The sequence below is a fragment of the Tenrec ecaudatus genome, chromosome 13, assembly GCF_050624435.1.
Source record: "Tenrec ecaudatus isolate mTenEca1 chromosome 13, mTenEca1.hap1, whole genome shotgun sequence".
Taxonomy (NCBI): Eukaryota; Metazoa; Chordata; class Mammalia; order Afrosoricida; family Tenrecidae; genus Tenrec; species Tenrec ecaudatus.
This window is the reverse complement of record NC_134542.1, coordinates 74833658-74844437: the sequence shown is the minus strand read 5'-3', so window position 1 is coordinate 74844437 and position 10780 is coordinate 74833658. Positions and strand designations below refer to the sequence as shown.

The window sequence follows — 10780 nt, the reverse complement described above, 5'->3', positions numbered from 1 at the left end:
AACTATGAAGGTGTTTTCAGCAGCTCTTTCCTTTGAAATGGGAACCAAGTCCCACTTGTCTGTCCTTAGTCTGGTAACTCCACTGAAACCAGTTGACTTTGTGTGACCCTGCTGGCGTTTGAAATACCAGTGGCACTGCTTCCAGCATCACAGTAGTGCACAAGCCACCAGAGTACGACAAACTGACAGACAAACCTGGAGTTGCAATGTTGAAAGAGTCTATGGGGAAAATATTGAATAATGTGGGAACTATCAAGAGAAGATGGAAAGAGTCTATAGAGTCACTGTACCCAAAAGACTTAGTGGACAGTCTATCATTTCAGGAGGTTATATCTGAGCAAGAGCCAATGGTTCCGAAGGAAGAAGTTCAAACAGCACTGAATGTGTTATACAAAAAGGCTCCAGGAATGGATTGAATGCCAATGGACATGTTTCAACAAGGTGATGAAGCGCTGGAAATACTCATTCCGGGTAAAAGTTCCACACGAGCACAATGAAGCCTTCTGGGAGTCCCATTGTGCTCAAGGTCATCCACAGCTGATTGCGGAGCAGAGAGTTGAATGCTTTTGTATCATCAATAAAACACAAGCAAAACTCTTTCTGGTATTCCCTGCTTTTAGCCAAGGTCCATCTGACATCAGCCATAATATCCCTTGTTCCATGTCCTCCTCTGACTCTGGCCTGAACTTCTGGCAATTCCTTGTCAATGCGCTGCTGCAATAATTGTTGAATGGCCATCAGCAAAATTTTCCCTGCATGCAATATCTTGTACATGGATCAAGAGGCAGTTGTTTGAACATAACAAGGGAATAGCGTATAGTCTCAAATCAGGAAATGTATCCTCTCACCATATTGAATCTGTAAGCTGAGAAAATTATCAAAGGAGCTGGATTCTATGAAGACTATGGCATCACGGTTGGAGGAAGGCTCATTAACAACTTGAGATATGCAGATGGCACAGCCTTGCTTGCTGAAAGCGAGGAGGGCTTGAAGCGCTTGCTGATGAAGATCAAGGAGTGCAGCCTTCAGTCTGGAATGCAACTCAGTGTAAAGAAGACCAATATCCTCAAAAGTGGCCCAAAAGGTGACCTCATGATAAATGAAGTTTTCATCATTTTGTCTTGCTTCGATGCATGATCAAGGCATACGGAAGCAACGGGTAAGAGATCAAAAGAAGGGTTGCATTGTGTAAATCTATTGCCAAAAGATCATTTTAGAGTATTGAAAAGCAAGGATGTTGCATTGAGGACTAAGATGAACCTGACCCAAGTCATGATATTCTCCACTGCCTTCTATACAGGTGAAAATGAATACCGAATATGGAAAATTGAAGAAGAAATGCATTTGAATTGTGGTGCCGAAGGTGAATATTGAAGTGCCATGGACTGTTTAAAGGACAATGGCTCTTCCAAACAATGTCTTGCAAGAAGTAAGGCCAGAGTGCTCCTTGGAAGCAAGGATGGCAAGACTTCCATCTCACATACTTTGGACATATTGTCATGGGAGACAAGTCCCTGGAGAAGGACATCATGCTTGGTAAAGTGGAGGGGCAGCGAAGGAGAGGAAGGCCCCCAATGAGACTGATTTACCCCGTGGCTGTGACAATGGGCAAAGGTATCGCAACAATTGCGAGGAGGACACGGGACAGTGAATCTTTCATTCTATTGTGCACAGAAGGTCGCTGTGGGTCATAGCTAACTCGATGGCACCTATCAACAGCAATGCAAAGGGGTTGACAGTCAACTGTTCTCAAACTGAGAATGAATGTCATCTTAGAATTTATTTAGGAAAATACGTACAAGCAGGAATATAAATCAGTAATTTGAAGAAGTAGATCTACTACAAGCATTAGGTTTACAAATGGCACATTGAAGTGACCACAGGGGCACTCTCCTGATGATGAGACCAATTGGATATCAAATCGTAGATTTTACCATTCTGCGGCGTGTTGCATTGGATTAGCCCAGAAGTAGATGCTGAACAAAGCTCTTGGGACAAGCATTTTATATGGGACTTGGAGGAACTGGTGACAGGAAGTAGTGGAGTGAGATCAGATCATCAAATCAATTAACACAGAGCATAAGTCAAGCTTGACCCCAAGGAAGAGCTGTGTAAAACAACATAAACACACACAGGTATGAAAAATAAACTGAGATGCTGATATGCCAGTACCATTCATTATTAATTTGCTGGTGTGTCCAGGCTGGCAATCTCAGAGATAGAGTCTCTGAGCAAGGCTTGCAACACTTTACAGACAGAAGTCAGTAAGAATAGCAGAAGATGTCAGGCTCTGGGTATAAAAAACATCTCCTAAGCTGAGAGAAGCATCCTTTTTTACAGAAGAGGATGAATGACATGAATTTTGGGCAGAGGGGGCAGAGAATCCCCAAAACTCTTATATGGCAGTGAATTCCATCTTTATCCAGCTTTGGATTTACTTTGACATGTCATTTTCTGTTGAGGAAAGCATCTAACTAATATTTAAGATGATCCAAATTAGTCCCTTTTCTCTGATTTCCTGTTTCCCATCATTGTGAGTTGACTTCTTATGTAGAGTTGTACAGGCTAAGAGACCTCAGCATTTAATTCACGGTCAAGGTTGTTATTGTATATGGACATGCAGGCAATCCAGATGATATACCCAGCATTTAATTTTTGTTATATTCTAGTTAACTGGTCTGAACACAATTGTTTCTGAGTATCTAACTAACACAATTTCTGGATCTGATCATTTGAAGACAAGATCACAGAGCTTTGGGAGTCTACTGTGAATTTAGTATTCTTCATAATATTTGTTCCCAGAAGGTCTCCATGGATAAAACACCAGATTAGTAAGGGTGTCAGGATATTGTTATTAGGTGACCTCCAGTCGGCTCTAAGAACACCTGATAGACAACAGAAAGAAATATTGATCCTGTACCATCCTCACACATTTTTTTTGTGTTTGAATCCATTGTTGCAGCTACGGTGTCCATCTATCTGATCAAGGATCTTCCTCTTTTTTTACTGACCCTCTGTTTAATAAAGCATTGTTTTACAACTTATAAAATATTACTTATTATCTATTTATTTATAAAGTATTTTATTTAAGTGTTATTTTCGAAAGACAGTTCTCTCCTGATAAAATGTCCATACTCTGTGGAAAATGGTTTCATCATCCTTGCTTCTAAGGAATATGCTGGCTTCACTTTAAGATGGATTTGTTTGTTCTTCTGGGAGTCCATGGAACTGTCAATAGTCTTGTTGTTTAACACCATTCCTTAAATGCTCAGTCCTTCTCCTGCCTCTCTTATTCACTCCCTCGCTTTCACATGCGAATCAGGCAATAGGAAATCCCATTTCTTGAGTCAGGGTATAAGGATAAAAATATTTGGCAAATATGTGTTTATGCACACACAAAAACACACATTTGATGTTTTTCTTCATGTTGATAAGACTTGATCACTCGTATAAACTCATAGGCTTACAGTCAACCTTGATTATATTTTCCCCCACTGTAATATAAGTAAAAATTGCAATAACCAGTGGGTGTAGCCTATGAGTTAAAATGGACTTGGCCGTAGTGAGTTTGGTATGGTTTGGTTTAGTTTAGTAAGCTATAAAATTTTTAATGCTCATAATTATTCCAAAGGTAATCATTTTGTTAACACCATTCTAAGGTGATTTATTTTTCTAGCTTCTTGTCAATCAAAGTCAAAATCATCTGAAGCTTCCAAAACACTGCATGATGTGGTTTCAGTTCTTTAAATATTTTCTCCCAATTACAAATGATAAATGACAAACATTAAGCATTGGACATTAGGAGTCAAAACTGACTTGAAGACACCAAATAACAACAACAAAAATGCTTTAATGATTGACATTTGAATAGTTAGTAACATTAAGAACCTTTCACATAAGAAGAATTAACTAATGTATAAAAATCAGAGGCATTTTACATATCTAGGCCCTTGATTACAGATATTTTAGAATACTTAATCCCCAAACCTAAACTCCCTGTGATGAATTTGATGCTGAGTTAGAGCTCTGGGAGAGGGTAGAACAGCGCCCTGGCTGTTTCCAAGACGGCAACTCTTTATGGAAGTACAAACCTTGTCTTTCTCCCAAGGAGCAACTGGTGCTTCTGAAATGCTGAGCTTGCAGATAGCCACTCAGTGCATAACCACTAAGAAACCGGGGATCGCTGCTGAATCTTTCCTACTAGAATGAGACCAAAGCTCTGTTTCTATCTCTCTGTCTCTTCCTCATTCTTATGTTAGAATCTAAAAAAAACCCCTTAAAACCTCAGCGACTGAAGAGCCACTAGCTAGAAATATTGAAAGTGGTTGACTGATAGTATGGGACTGACTATCACTTGTATATTTAAAGAGATTTTTCATTAAGGGTTTGTCTAAGAGGAAGGAAGATTTTTAATACCAGACATGACTTTCAGAATTATGTGTATGATATATATATATATATGTATATACCCATGACACGATTATGATTTACCTGAAAGAGCTCAACTGACTATTCCAAGTCTTTTCTAGACTAAGATTTCTGTGGCAATTACTAAAAACAGTGGTAATAAACCTCCACTGGAAATTAAGTTAGTTTGTATTGAATTTGAAGGAAGGCTAAATCCAACTCCGAAGTGAAAACTGAACTTTGCGACAGTAATAGTGTTGGTCCTGAATAATAATAAAAGAATCAAAGGAGATTTGGCCACAGATATACTAAAATTACCATAATTAAATGGCCTCCTTGTTACTAGTTAGCCATTAAAAATCATGCAGAGCATGTAACTTTTTTATTGGCTTGGAGCTTAGCCATTACCTTTTTAATGATGATGTTTTAACCCTTTTTATAAGATATGGAGTGCTCCCATTTACTTCTTTGTTACAACAGGGGTGATCTATGTATAAAATTAGGAGAGGTGTAATTGGCAAAGATAGAAATGAGGAGGGCAAGACTTCATCTCACAGCATCCTATGGGTACATTATCCAAGGGACGCCTGTCTAGAGAAGGTCATCATGCTCAGTAAAGAATAAGGTCACAAAAAGACCCTCAACCAGAGGGATGACCACAGTGGCTGCAATAATGAACACAACCAGAGAGAGGATGGCGCAGAAGCAGAGTGTTCTATTGTACACCGGGTCACGATGAGTCAAACCCAACACAACAGCACCTAAAAATAGCAGCCACTTCATCTGGACACACCACTGAAACCTATCCACGATGGGTGATCATAGTAGTCTTTGAAATACTGGTGACAAATCTTCCAACATGCAAACCACCGCAGTATAAACGTGTGGAGTTGGAGGATTAGCCGCCCGTGTTGGAAGGCGCTGTAGAGCGGCTGCCAGCACGGCACCCACATACCCGTGATGGAGGGGGTGAAGGAGGGTCAGGGAGGCGGAATAAGGCAATCTTTCATTGCTGGGTACTTGGGATCACCATAACTCAGCATTGAATGCGGCCAGTACACTATGCCAGAAATTCCCCCAAGCGCTGAAAATCAGAGATGAATAAGATTCAGACCCTGCTTTTTTGGAAAACATATTCGAGCTAGGAAGATACAGGCAAACAGGAATGATGATATAATTTGATTAAGTGCTATGACAGAAGCTTATACAAAATTGTTAAGCATCCAAATGTGTTTTCTGCTCCTTTCAAGCATAAGTGAGCCCAGCCATTGCAGAAAAGAGTGGCCAGGCTGCGGCTGCTTTATTGTGTCTCTCAGAAATGGATTACTAGATTAAAAGTGCTCCATTGACATTGACAGGTGAGCTTTCTGGGTATTCCCTGTGGATCATTGTCTTTCTTATCAGGGGAGTTGACTCAGCGATGTGATTAACAACATGTTTTCGGGTAGGAGACGGTAAGCAAAATGGTTGCCAACTAAGAGGTGTCATTTGGCAACCATGTACAAGAGAGGATGACCTTCAAATTATGATACTTTGAATTTGATAAGAAAATGGCAGTAAGTGAAGCTGTTCGTGTAAAACCTATGAATTCTCTTCAAATACACAGAATTAAATATATAACCTAGGTTACTGTTTTGTTTCACATTTATCAAAATTGGAGTAATTGAACAAACTGATATAAGGATTTTCAGCAGTACGTTGTATCCAAAATTATAGTGTAAAACCTACTAACTCATTTGCAGCAAGATCACTCTTGCAGAAAATGTATTTTAAAGTTTTAGTAACCAAATATTTGGGATTCTACCTCCTCAGGATCTGCTAAATGTCTGATTGTGTTTAATACTTCTTTTTCATGTTAATAGACTTTCATTTCTTAAATTCCTAATCTAAAATGAGACCACAATTGTTTAGAAACATCACGTAGGGAAATGAGTCTGATTTTCTTCTGTTCTCAATTTCTTCCTACCAGTTCACTGCCACACATAAAAATCTCATTGGTTGACCTATCATTCATCTTACAGTGAATGGCCTGCTCTGGTTTCACTAGTGACTTATTCACACATATTTAATAGTTCCAGGAAGATGAGACAATAAAAAATTAAATGATATTCTCATCTCTACATATTAAACATATGGTGTTTCCATCTCATTCTGTAAAAATATCAATTTATGCCTGTGAATCAGAGTATTTCCTGAGCCAGGAAAGATGACATGCTTGTTCCGTTTTAACATCTCATATGCATACAATTATTTGCATGTTCTCAGTGGTCATTAATATGTAATGAAGTATCCAATCTCCCCAAATATATCATAAGCTTTTTGAAGGCAGGAATTTTATGTTAAATCATCAGTACCTAGCCTAGAGGCTTACATATAATCAGTGTGAAAACAAATATTTAATTATGACGATAACTAAAACGAAATTGAGATTATGAATGAGATCTCTTCTTTTAAGAATCATGGGAGCCCTTTGAAACAAGTCCAGATGTGTTTATTACAAGCAAAATTAGGTCATTAATCTAAAGATCTCTAACCAATAATATTAATTAAGTTCCTAAACATATTGCTGAAATATAATTATACACACTTTATTCAGACGGGAAAGAGGCAGATGGCTATAATGTACTGGGTCCTGCTCCGATACTTTCATCGCAATGCGATAAAATGGAAATCAAGATTCCTGTCTGCAAGAAAATGTCTATATCAGCTATTTTGACTGGCCTGTAAGAATAGGTTGTATGAATATTTTTCCTCACAGTGAACGGTTTTTCAAGATTATCTTTGTTCTTTCTTATAATGTTGAACAATGATTGAGATGGCTGTCTTCACAGTTCATCAAATTTAGAGTCAAATGTTTCTTCTACAACCTACCAGATGCAAGATTTGAACAAATCACGAAATGTGTCTCTACTCCAGCCCTCTCACCTCTAAAATGAAGAAAAGTACATTGGCTAATACAATAGGTATTTTTACATATTAAAAGAGAGAATATTTTAAAAGGACCTAGGACATGATACCTGGTCAAGAAATGGCAAAGTGAAATGCACCACTTCTGGTCTCTTCCTCTGTTTGAAAAAGATCTACGAGCTGTGTTCAGTAAACGATTTAGAAAAACTTTATTCTTCTACTGACACCTTGCTTCATCACCGGCATAGAATAAATTGAAAAGCCTAATTAAAAGGAACAAATGCCTCAATTTTTTGGACTCCATTTTCTTCAACTCAACAATGATTTAAATCATTTAGACAAACTGTATGATCCCTTAGTGGGGTGTTATTTTTGTTCAATGCCATTAAGTTTGTTCCAACTCATTCCAGTCCCGTGTACAACAAAATTAAATGCCGCTGGTGTGGGGCCAGTCTCAGCCATTGTCCTGTTTGAGCTCTGATTGTATGCACTTCTCAGTTCTGAGTGCATGTATGTCATCAGAGCTCTCCCTTCAAACTCTCCCAGCCATCTCTCTGGTAGGAGTAATGTTGTGCTCAGTGTCATTAATAAGATTATTCATCAATAGTTATGGAACATTTTTCTCTATACTAGATACGAGGCTAGGTGTTTTACCTGGAGCCTCATTTAATCCTAGCAATCACCTTGTCTCGCAGAACTGAAAGCAGAGGCATAAGAATGTGGAGGCACTCGGTCAAGAGAACATAGATTAGAGGCACAGGTCGACTTTTAAAAAGAGCCTTTTGATTGACAGTGATTATACTTTCTCTTCCTAATGAGCTGTATTTCAGAAGCAGCTCTTTTCGTTTAAAACTTCTGTTACGCGGTCTTCTCTGCACTAGGAGCAACTCGCCTGCTACTGCCCCTCACCCCCTAAAAATGTACTCCTGCGCCAAATTCGTCTCCACCCCTTCCCTGGTCAGGAGCACCTCCCAGCTGCTTAGCTGACCACTGTCTGTTTTGGTGCAGAAACAACGGCCTGAGACACTGACAGACGAGCGCTTCAGCAGCTGGACAGCCCATGTCCCCTGACCTCACGCATCCCTAGTCACAGCTTCCAAACCAGCGCTGTCTCCAGGGACATTGACACAGCCCCCAAGTTCATTGGGGCCGGGGCTGCCACAGTTGGAGTGGCCGGCTCTGGAGCTGGCATTGGGACGGTGTTTGGGAGTCTCATCATTGGTGATGCCAGGAACCCTTCTCTGAAGCAGCAGCTCTTCTACGCCATCCTGGGCTTCGCCCTAACGGAGGCCGTGGGGCTTTTCCGCCTGATGGTAGCCTTCCTCATCCTCTTCGCCATGTGTAGGAGCCTGCTTCACCTCCCAGAATTCGCTGTCCCATGCCTCATCTGCCCTATATGTCTGCTTTCCCTGCACCTCCCCAAGCAGCCCGGGGAAAGAAATTGGCTCAGGGTTTGACAGAGGGAAGACAAATAAATACTGTATTAATAAAAAAAAAAAAACTTCTGTTACGCAAATGAGTTAACAATAACCTCTACATCTTGGCATAGATTTCTATTCTGTTTTCTCAGTTCTTCATAGGGAGATAAAGCTTCTTGTCCCCGAAAGTCCACTGGTACCTGATTCAAAGTTGTCCGTGGCCAATTGGTTTTAAAGTAGTCCGAATTAGCAGATTTTTCGCCACTTCCAGTTCAGAGGTAACAGAGCACAAACTAGTCAGTGCTCAGTCATGATCTGAATGGTTGGTCACTGGATCCCACCTCTTCCTCTCAGGTAGCTGTCCTCTGGAAGACGTCCTGTTGTAGGGACTGACCCTTCCTGTCGTCCTGGTAAACAGCTTGCTGTACAATGTATCTTTTTCCTTGATCAACCCCAAAGTCCTTCAAACTCACTACAAATTTTGTTAGTTTGTTTAAAGGCTTTGCTTTGCTTTAGGAGAAAGTTACCTAGAAAATTAGTTTTCCATTCCCACATTTGTACCCCAATTGCTCTGCGACGTTGCTTTCAATCACCACAGTGTGGAACCTTGCTGCCCATGAGGTTGCCACTTCCCTCCAGTTTCCTGCCCTATCTTGCTTATTCATCGTTGTCTTGGGGCAAAGGCTACTCTTGGGGCCTCATATAGTTGATTGCTCGAATAACCATGTTCCTCATGGGGGTTATCGCTTATGTTATAAGCCAGTCAATTATTTGGTTGAGTGATGGCCTCCAGGAATGGTTTAGCGCCACTTTGTGCCTTCTGACAATATTCTTAGGTGTTTCCTCCAGTTTCTATCAGACTAGTCAGTGTGCTATTTGTCTTTTTGTTTTTATGAATTTGAGTTTTGTTTTGAATTTATTCTCCCATTCAAACTAGAATCTTCTATCGTGGAACTGCTTTTTACAATCAGTAGTGGTAGCCAGGCCTCATCTAGTACTTCTGGCCTCAAGCTAGAGAAAGCTGCCATTCATGCGAGTCACTGCTGTGATAGACTGATGTTTATTTGAATCTCTGGTTTTCTTCATACTCCTTTGCTCCAAGATGAGATGAGACAAAGATTGTGTCTTAAAACTCTACTCTCAAGCTGTTAAGACCACAGATGCCATTCATGAGCTAGAATATAGAACATATTCTTTATGTTCCATGTTATGTCAATTGATCTATATGACCCCATGACCCTTAAGATTTGGTTTTCAGCTTTCAAGCCCTACATCTCTGTCTGTGAGGGATTTGGTTATGGCAGAGAAATTTCCATAGCTGTGCTTCCTTACTGTTCTATTATATTTAGACTATACATGCAGCACATACAAATCCCCATGTAAAAAAAGACACAACCATGCCTATACATGCATGTGGGCATAGTCCCATATGACCTCCTATACTTATTTAGCATGAGAGCCCTGGTGGCACAGTGATGATATATTGTGCTGCGAACTGCTAGGTGAGTGGTTTGAAACCATTAGTCTCTCTTTGAAGGAAATATGAGGCTTTCTACTCCCATAAAGAGTTTCAGTCTCAGAAACCCATAGGGACAGTTCTCCCATGACCTACAGGGTCATCGGGAACCGGAATTGACTCAATGGCAGTGAGTTTTTTTGCGTTTTGCATCCACTTATAAATTACTCTCTGTTATTACTATTGTTACAGGATTATGTTATAATATTTATGACATTGCCCTTTAGACATGTGTTCCTCTCCATATCACCCTTTGTCTTGTTCACATTGTGCTGCAATACCCCCTCCATATTACATATTGCCTTTCTCATCACCAGAATTGATGCGCATCTACTATCTAGTTAGTGATTCATCTTTCTCGCATCCTTTCTTACTGCCATTGAATCAATTGTGATTAACAGAAAACCTATAGGACAGAGTAGATCTACCTTTGTGGCTTTCTGAGCTGTAAATCTTTATGAGAGTAGAAAGCCTCATTCTAACCCCTCTGAATGGCTGAAAGTTTTGAACTGCTGATATTGCATTTCACAGC

The 10780-nt window shown here is 40.0% G+C and overlaps 1 pseudogene; it reads left to right on the top strand.

The window, feature by feature from the left end:
* The first annotated feature begins 8232 nt into the window (after window positions 1-8232).
* LOC142424007 (ATP synthase F(0) complex subunit C2, mitochondrial pseudogene) lies at window positions 8233-8771 on the top strand (annotated as a pseudogene).
* The last annotated feature ends 2009 nt before the right edge of the window (window positions 8772-10780 follow it).